The following is a 9,313-nucleotide window of genomic DNA, read 5'->3' on the forward strand; positions in this document are numbered from 1 at the left end:
ACATTCCACAATAAAGGTTTTTGTGAAGTCCGGTGTAGCTAAGACCGGTGCTTGGCACATTGCCTCTTTAAGATGTTCAAAGGCCTTTGTTGCTTCCGGAGTCCATGAAAATGCATCTTTCTTCAATAATGTTGTTAGACGTGCTGCTATTCTCCCATAATTCTTAACAAACTTGCGATAATACCCTGTCAACCCAAGAAATCCTCGCAGATGCTTTATGGATGTGGGGATTTTCCATTCCTTAATGGATTTAATTTTGCTAGGGTCTACCTTAACTCCTTCATGAGATACAATATGACCCAAATATTCCACCTCCTGGACTCCAAAGAAACATTTGGATCTTTTTGCATATAATTTTTTCTCCTCCAATTGTTGTAGCACCCTGTCAACATGTTCAACATGATCCTTCCAAGACTTGTTGTAGATTAGTATATCATCAAAAAATACTAACACAAATTTTCTAAGGAATGGTTTGAAAATTGAATTCATCAAACCTTGAAATGTTGAAGGTGCATTGGTAAGGGCAAAAGGCATGACCAAAAATTCATAGTGACCCTCATGAGTTCTAAATGTTGTTTTTGGAATGTCTTCAATCTTCATTCTGATTTGATGATATACCGAATGAAGATCCAACTTGGTGAAGTAAATTGATCCATGCAATTCATCCAGTAATTCATCAATGACAAGAATGGGGAACTTATCTTTAATAGTGAGCTTGTTGAGCTCCCTATAATCCGGACACATGCGCCATGATCCATCCTTCTTGTGCACCAATACTACTGGAGCAGAGAAAGAACTTTGACTCGGTTGAATTATACTAGCCTCTAGCAGTTCTGCAACCATACGTTGAATTTCACTTTTTTGGACATAGGGATATCTATACGGCCTGATGTTTGGAGGAACACTTCCTGGAATTAGATGAATAGCATGATCATGATCACGCATAGGTGGGAGACCTTTGGGAGTCTCAAATACCTTGGAATGATTGTCCGGGACTTTTTGGAGATCTGGAGAAATAGATGATTCCGATGTGGAAACATCTAGTGAACATAATTGTGCAATTACACCTCTTTGCTCCTTTTTTAGAAGCTTTATCATACCATTAGAGTTGATTATCTTTCCTGGTTTCCCTGCGATACCCCTTAATTCAACTTCCTTTCCTTCCATAGAAAATTTGATGAAAAGTTCTTGAAAATTAAAAGCTATTGTACCCAAGGATTGTAGCCATTGGACTCCTAGTACAACATCAACACCTCCCATTGGAATGGAAAGCATTGGGCTAGTCAATACACATTCTCCCATGGATAGCTTGATATTATGGCACTTTCCAGAGCAATTTATAGTTCCTCCATTTTCAATCATCACTTGACACTTTAGTGCTGGATATAGGAAGCAATTCAATTCTTTTGCTACCCTACAATGAATAAAATTGTGGGTGCTTCCTGAATCAATCAACACTATTACCCTTTTCTTCTTCATTTGTCCTTCTATATTGATGGTTTGAGGAGTGGTAATTCCCGCCAATGCATTACAAGATATGGTTGGATTTATTTGTTCTTCATGTAGGATTTTTTCTTCGAGTATATCCTCTTCTTTTGACTTTCTTGCTCCTTTTCTTCTTCCTCTTCACAATCTATGTAGAATAATTTCTTCTCAGCACACTTATGACCTTTAGTGTATTTGCTATCACAACTGTAACAAAGACGTTTTACTCTTTTTTCTTCCAATTGTTGTGGTGTCAACCTTATAGGTTGTGGAAGACTAGGGGAACAACACTTCCGTTTTTATAGTTGTGAGTGGTATGCTTCCTAGTTGCCATAATTTTGCTTTCCATTTTTCTTGCTTACCTGAATGCCTTCTCTAATGAATCAGGTTCCCAAAGGCGAACATCATGTTGGATATTATCCTTTAAATACCCTATGAACACATCAATCCTATGCTCCTCTGGAATATCTTTTACCCTTATGTTCAATTTTTGGAACTCCTCAATGTGCTCCATTATTGAACCCTTTTGTTTGAGACTTATCAATTGGCTAAAAAAAGTGTTGCTTTTTGTATCCTCATAATGTGCTATCAATTCTTCCGTAAAAATTTCCCAAGTGATAAATTGTTTACGGGAACAAAGCCATTGATACCATACAAACTGATTTGGTTCCAAATATACAGTTGCCATACATACCTTTTGTGTGTTTTGCACATTATTGAGATCGAAGAACTGCTCCATCTGTAATATCCATGTGGCGAGATCCTTGCCATCAAACTTCCTCATTTCGAGTTTTGGAATATGGTGGGTCTTCGATCCAACATTACAATCTATGGAATCATGATTAACATTTCTTTGGTTCACATCATGAGTTTCCTTTACAACCTTTTCACCCTTAGTATGTATTTCTTGTAGAAAATTTGTCAAACCCGTCTTCAAATCTGCCATGTCTGTCTTCAATTCTGTCTTCAAATTATCCATCTTAGCTTCCATGGCCTTTATCTTAGATTCCACGCCATTTATCTTAGATTCCACGCCATTTATCTTAGCTTCTGTTAGCTTTTGTGAGCGTGACATTTGTTGCACTTGTTCTTGTAATTTTGATATATCATGTAGCATTTCTTCCTCTTCTTCATGATTCATGCTAGAGCTTTCAGTTTCCTTACTAGGTGTTTGCATTTTCTTTCCTCGGGGCATCAGTTATCGATAATAATGTTGTACGGTGCCCTTTGAATTCCTTCAAACCAAGCTTATGCAAAAATAAAAATAAAAACTACACACCTTTTTCCACTTTGTAGAAGCCTGATATTGAATCTAATGTATCTCTGTAATTTTGGATCATCCAGTTCTGAAATTGCAACTTGTGGTAGCCTTCTGCATCCTCTTTCCAATGCCACAAGTCTGACCCAATTTGGTTTCTCCAAGGAAGAGTTATGCGAAATCTCCCACAGTGACTTGATTATAGACTAGTTCCGTAGAGCAAACTTGTACGACGTGCCACGAGTCACTTTTTCAACATATGGATCTGAAAAATGCCTGCAAGCAACTACAGTCTGTCCTCTTTCTCTACCTTTTTACGAAATTTCAATTCGATCCCCAGAGAGAAAGTTATGACGATTTTCCCCAGGTCACATGTTTGGACTGTAATTTAGGAGTCTGCAAAAAGACAAACTTCCTCATATAAAATCTCCGCAAATATAGTGTAAAAAGCTCTGAAATTCGGACCCAAGGTTCAGCGCGATTTCTTCTCAAATGAGTTTTTTTGCGACTTTTGAAACATCACAGAAAAAAATTTATAGCGAAAATGCCACGATGACCTGTTTGGAGCAGCGAAACCCTAAAATCCAAAGCTCTGATACCAAATTTATGAAACCAGCTCAAGAAAAGATAAAAAACATAAATCCACGCCTTAGAATTCAGCCTCTTTGAGGGGGCAACCTCCTTTACATTACATAAATGAACAATTATTGGATGATACAAATGACAAAACCTCCTTTTTATATATAGGAGTCTAACGAGCCACAATATAATCCAGCTGACCTAACAATAATAATATAAAGCCAAAAAATAACAATAGAGGGATTCTGTGGGGCATAGAAATAACAATATGGGGGTAATAGGGGCACAACAATATAAATAAGGTGTATAACTACAATAGTAATGGGGTAATCACCAGTATTATAGGGAACAATCTACAACTATTTCCCATATGCACAGTAGTATTTACATAGTTGTTAATGTGCTTGTATTTACATAGTTGTACTATTGAGGTTGAGGTTGGTTGCACTAGAAAGTTTTATGTTTCCTATTGCTATTAAAGAAATAAAGATATAATAATTATATAAATAAACAAAAGCCATAAAAAATATAAAATTTCTAGTTTGGTTAGTGAATTTCTTTGTCCAATGGGTAGGAAATCTTTGCCACTATCTACACTCACTAAATAAATTCTTCCTCATTGCTACTAGATATTCCCTTTCACTAAATCAATTCTTCCTCAGTGCCTGTTAGTAATTACAATCTATATGACCATTTAGCTGGAAAAAAAATCAATCCATGAAATGCATTCCTGCTTTTCCCCAATTCTATGTGCTTTGTTTTTCTATCATATTAACAATTTCCCTTAAACCTTTTTTTCTTGTTAAACTCATTCCAACGCTTATAGCTAAATTCCTATATACAATATAGCTATAAAAAAATTAATTTTTCCTTCGCAATTCATACTGCAAAAGAAAATCATAGGAAGGCTCGTTCAATTTTTTATCCCATGGAACAACAAAAGTAAACCTTTGCAATTCACAACATTCAAATTTGACTCGACCAACAATTGCCAATGACCCACAAATGCTACACAGGTGGATATAAGAAAGCAGACCAAAGGAACATGCAAAAAGATGTTGTTCTGAACGCTGCTCTGCCAATATAATTTCCTACCACTTCAATCATTTTAGTTTCCATTTCTATTCCTCCACCTGCACTAATGAAATTATGCCATCTTCTGACAGAGCAGAAGCAATATCTTCTTTCTAGCACCACTTTGTTTTTGCGTTTCGAAAGACAAGCCAACAATGTCATTAGCACCATATATTGAAATGTTTGAATTTCTAATATATCATACTTATATTTCATATCAATTTCTAGATCTTTCATATTCAATATGAAAAATTTTCATTAAACATTTCATTTTAATAAATCATTTTTCAAATAATATGTTATTTTTTTCATTAATATTTAATGTGTCTTTCTTAAAATTTCTCCATATATATTTTTCTCTATGTGAAATTTTAAATATTATGTTTTCTTTTAAAATCCAATATTTCATATTTTATATTTAATTTATCCTTATTTATTATTTAGAAAATAAAAACATTTCATATTTCAAATGTTTTTGTAATATTTTTTTTATTTTTTATTTAATTTTAATAATTTCATAAATGATTTTAATCTATTTATGTTTTTTTTAAGATACATTTTTTCATTCTTAATCATAAATATTTCAAGTTTTTAATTAATATTTTATTTCACATATCACTTTTTTTAATTAATATCTCAATTTTTTCAATTATTATTCCATATATATATATATATATATATATATATATATATATATATATATATATATATAATTTTATTTTTTCTTTTGCAAATTGACTACTAAGTCTACAAAGGCATACATACTCTATCCCCCTCTGGTTTTGAACCTGTGACTTCTTAGGAGGAAACACACGCTCATAACCATCAGGCCTACTCAAACTATGTCCATATTAAATATTTATTTCAAAATATTGAAATTTCTCTATTTCAAAACTTTAATATTTAATATTTAATAATTAAATGTTTAATATCTGATATTTAATATTTATATATAATATTTAGTTTTTTTTTATTTAATATAATGTTTAATACTTTATTTTGAATATTACATATGTACAATTTTATATGCTTAATATTCCGCCGACTCCATTCTCTTCGCAGCGTCGACAATATTGCCTGACTGGTGCGGGGTCAAATATTTTCCCATAAATAATTTCCATACCAACGTTTCACGCTCCCGACCGACCTAACCATTGATATGCCACTCACATGAAGCATATTCGCTCGGGCTTCAATCTTGACCATCCATATTTTAAAAATATATTTAAAAAATAAAAATCAATGTCGATACATCCATCCTAATCAGAATGAATCTCAACATAAGGTTCTCTTTAAGGTTAAGATGAAATAACTTTTCTTGAGAATGTTTAGAATAATTTGTTTAACTATGTCAAACAATATATGTAAACCACCAAACATACCGTTCATCTCGGTGTGTTTGCAACACTGATTCAATAAATGAATTACCTTAATTGTCTAATTTATCTATCGCAAAATTGAATGGTTGAAAGTGTCCACATAGAGATGGAATGCAAGTCTTATTTAATTTTCTAGGCCTAAATACCTTATTCTGAAATAATTTCAGCCATATTTTAGGTTAGTCTGAAATACTTTTATAATCATATTTTCTCTCTAGTCAATATTATCCAAAAACAATTTATTTACTTCTTGTTTTGTGAGAGCAAGAATCTTGATTTAGTTAATTATTTTTAAGTTATTTAAATTAATTAATAATTTGAATAAGTGAAGGGAGAGATATTTAATGGTGTTGAGTGACCAATGGTGTCATAGTACTCATCTCTCCCAACCACGAGAACTTGACAAATATGTAACCGATATTTAAACATAAATAAAAAACATTAAGTGCACATATATTTTAAATTATGTCCAAAAGTTGTGCATACATTGGCAAGGCCTACAACAATCCATAAATAGAATTTTAAATGTTAAGAGTATAAAACATCATGTCGCAACTACAAAATAAATAAAACAATATATTGTCCCAAAATGATCTAATCCACTGAACTGAATTGGAGATAAGTATCATTATGCACATTCATACTTGTACACATACAAAGTTGATGGATGCTAGCCATAATTATGAGTTATTCAACAATTCAACCCACATTGTTCAAAAAAAAGAAAAACCCAACCAATTAAATAGATCAAAAAACAAGGATCAACCATATGCAACAAATTCCCAACCATTGGATCATATCCAAATCAATTCAGAATACACATTCAAATTTAACAAATTGCAATCCATGTCAATCCTTGTTTCCAATCAAATTCAATAACAAATAACTATAAAATAACTTCAACCCTTGCTGAATTTGCATTTCAAACATTGAAACTACTCATCAGCCATAGAGACATATATTAGAGAGAGTGCACAATATATTTAGGCTATTTTAGTTTTTTCACAGTATCTATTTCAATTTTCCATACTAATTGATATTTTTTCAAGTCATTTATTGTTAATGTTCTTATTGTTTTTTCCAAGACAACCTATATAGTATAAACTCATGCACAAAATCTCACAGGAAACCATGAAATCCACAAAAAACATTCAATTGTACAAAAAATATATCCTTGCACATTGGAACAATTAGGTGGAGAATATTTTTTAATATATTGAGAGAGGCACCAATCAATTGATGATAGTGCAAAAATATAGGGCTTAGGTACGTACCCGGGGTCAATATTACCATACATCTCAAGGACACAAATGTTCTACACTTTATTTATGAAAAATCACATATCGATGATATCAAGGAACATAACCATCATAGATAGTAGCTACAATCCATATCCAGAAACATACCCATCATAGCCAATAGCTACGATTTGAGCCGTATATTAAGTATAAGATCCAGTCCCAACAACATAGCCAACATCTTAACCAGATCATGATCCAAATCCATAGATCATCATTCTCTTACTTTGCTTATTACATATCTCTTTAATGATGTGGTGTGTTTAAGTTTTCCATCTTCTTGAAATCACATTGTATTCATATTAATTATAACTTAATTAACTAGTATAACTATTATGATTTGGCACACTTTTACAAAATTTCATGCTATTGTTCTTGGCATGTTTCTATCAAGTAATTTATAAAGTTAGAGGTAAAGCATGCTTGAGCCACCTTTTTTATTTCCATGCCCATGATGTATTAGTGAGAAATTTCAAAAAAATGGCTCAATCAAGCCCCTAACCTCGAGTTACAAAGGATCTCAATTGAGCATTTGTCTTAATGCTCAATCAAGCAATCTTTAACCCCTAAAACAACTCAATCGAGGACTTAAATATTTCTTGATTGAGCACTTAAAAGGACTCAATCGAGATGAATTTTTTCACCCACAACGCACTTTCGCTTGTCAAAATGTGTAACCCAACTCCATGCACAGATGATTGTTGAAATCGCCTAGAAATTCTTAATAAACTAACAGGATATTAATTTCTTGTGGGAAAACAGAGATACTAATAGCTTGTAGGAAATAGTAATTTCAACCTTTTTATAAGCCTATATAATATATTATTATTAACTAAATTCAAGTAATAAATATGTAGGTAGTTGCATCTATGGAAAGAGTTAGTTATGTTGATTGTATAAGGAGAAGTGGAAGGCGAGTAAGCTAGGGTTCCCAGCTGCGATGCACTTCATGAGATGAGCACATGGTGGATCATGTGAATGTAAAAAATGCTCCCAACAATTTTGTTGAGATTGACCATGTGGTAGCAGATGATGTTGTCCCATCATTAACCATATAGCCACCATCAACCATAGTCTAAGCTGCAATTTCAGGTAAGAAAATCAATGCTATAAGAGGTTGGACAAAAGAAGACATGTTAGATGCAATTAATGATATAGACTTTAGGAATTTGCAAAAAAACATGGTATTTCTCCATCGTCAATACATTATTGGATAAATGGGATCACTCACACAAAATGTAGAAGGCCTCTTATAGTTATGACTAAAGAGGAGGAGATTAAGACGATTAACTGGTGTAAGGAGATGGCCTAATTGGGACTGTGTCAAAACCTGTTTATAGGGATGAAGGAATTACGACATGCATGTAATCTCCAAGAGAGGGAGCCGAAACATGCCAAAGATTTTTCCTAAGAGAAGGAAGTGGATAACTATTATATGTTGTGTCAATGTAATTGGTGCTTCAATCCTAAGATTTTATTTATTCAAGGGTAAATCTGAACTGAAAAAATAACCAAATTGTGAACTAGGTGCACACATAATTGCTCATCCCCATGCATAGATGACTAAATAACTTCTTTTCAATTGAATTTTCACTTTTTAGCTTTTATAGCAAGTGGTGTCTCACCTGATAATAGACCTCTATTGGTTTTAGATGGACATGGAAGCCACATTGTTGTGAAGACAATTGAGGAGGGTAACAATTTGGGCATCAACTCGTTAACAATTCTTACTCATGCCACTCACATATTTCAACCCCTTCATGTGAGTGTCTTTGGGCCTTTCATGAACTATTTCAAGTCAGAATGAGCTTATGGATGGAAAAGAATTGAGGAGTTGAGGTGAAAAGGTTTGAACTAGTAGAGCTTCCAAGTAAAGCCTTTAAAAGGGGTCTCACACCATCAAATATCAAGGTTGGATTTAGGACGACTGGAATCCAACCAATAGATAATGACACTCTTATGCATGATACTGGTTGCAGCGAGGAATTTCATGTGGGTGGTCAAGAAAAGGGAATTTCCAAATAGATGTTGAAGTGCAAGAAGAAGTGGATGAACAGGAAGATGTAGTTGTAGCTGATAATATGATTTCCCTCTCTCAAGGACACTTATATAATGATGATGATGACCATTTAAGTGAAACACAATATAATAATGAACCAATTGATAATTGCATGGATTTTTTTCTACCAACTAAAGCACATGAAACTTCTACATGTGATATTATTAATGACTTTGTTGAT

Source organism: Pinus tabuliformis, chromosome 4_2 (genome assembly GCF_031772625.1).
Source record: "Pinus tabuliformis cultivar Carrire ecotype Pingquan chromosome 4_2, CPIR1, whole genome shotgun sequence".
NCBI lineage: Eukaryota > Viridiplantae > Streptophyta > Pinopsida > Pinales > Pinaceae > Pinus > Pinus tabuliformis.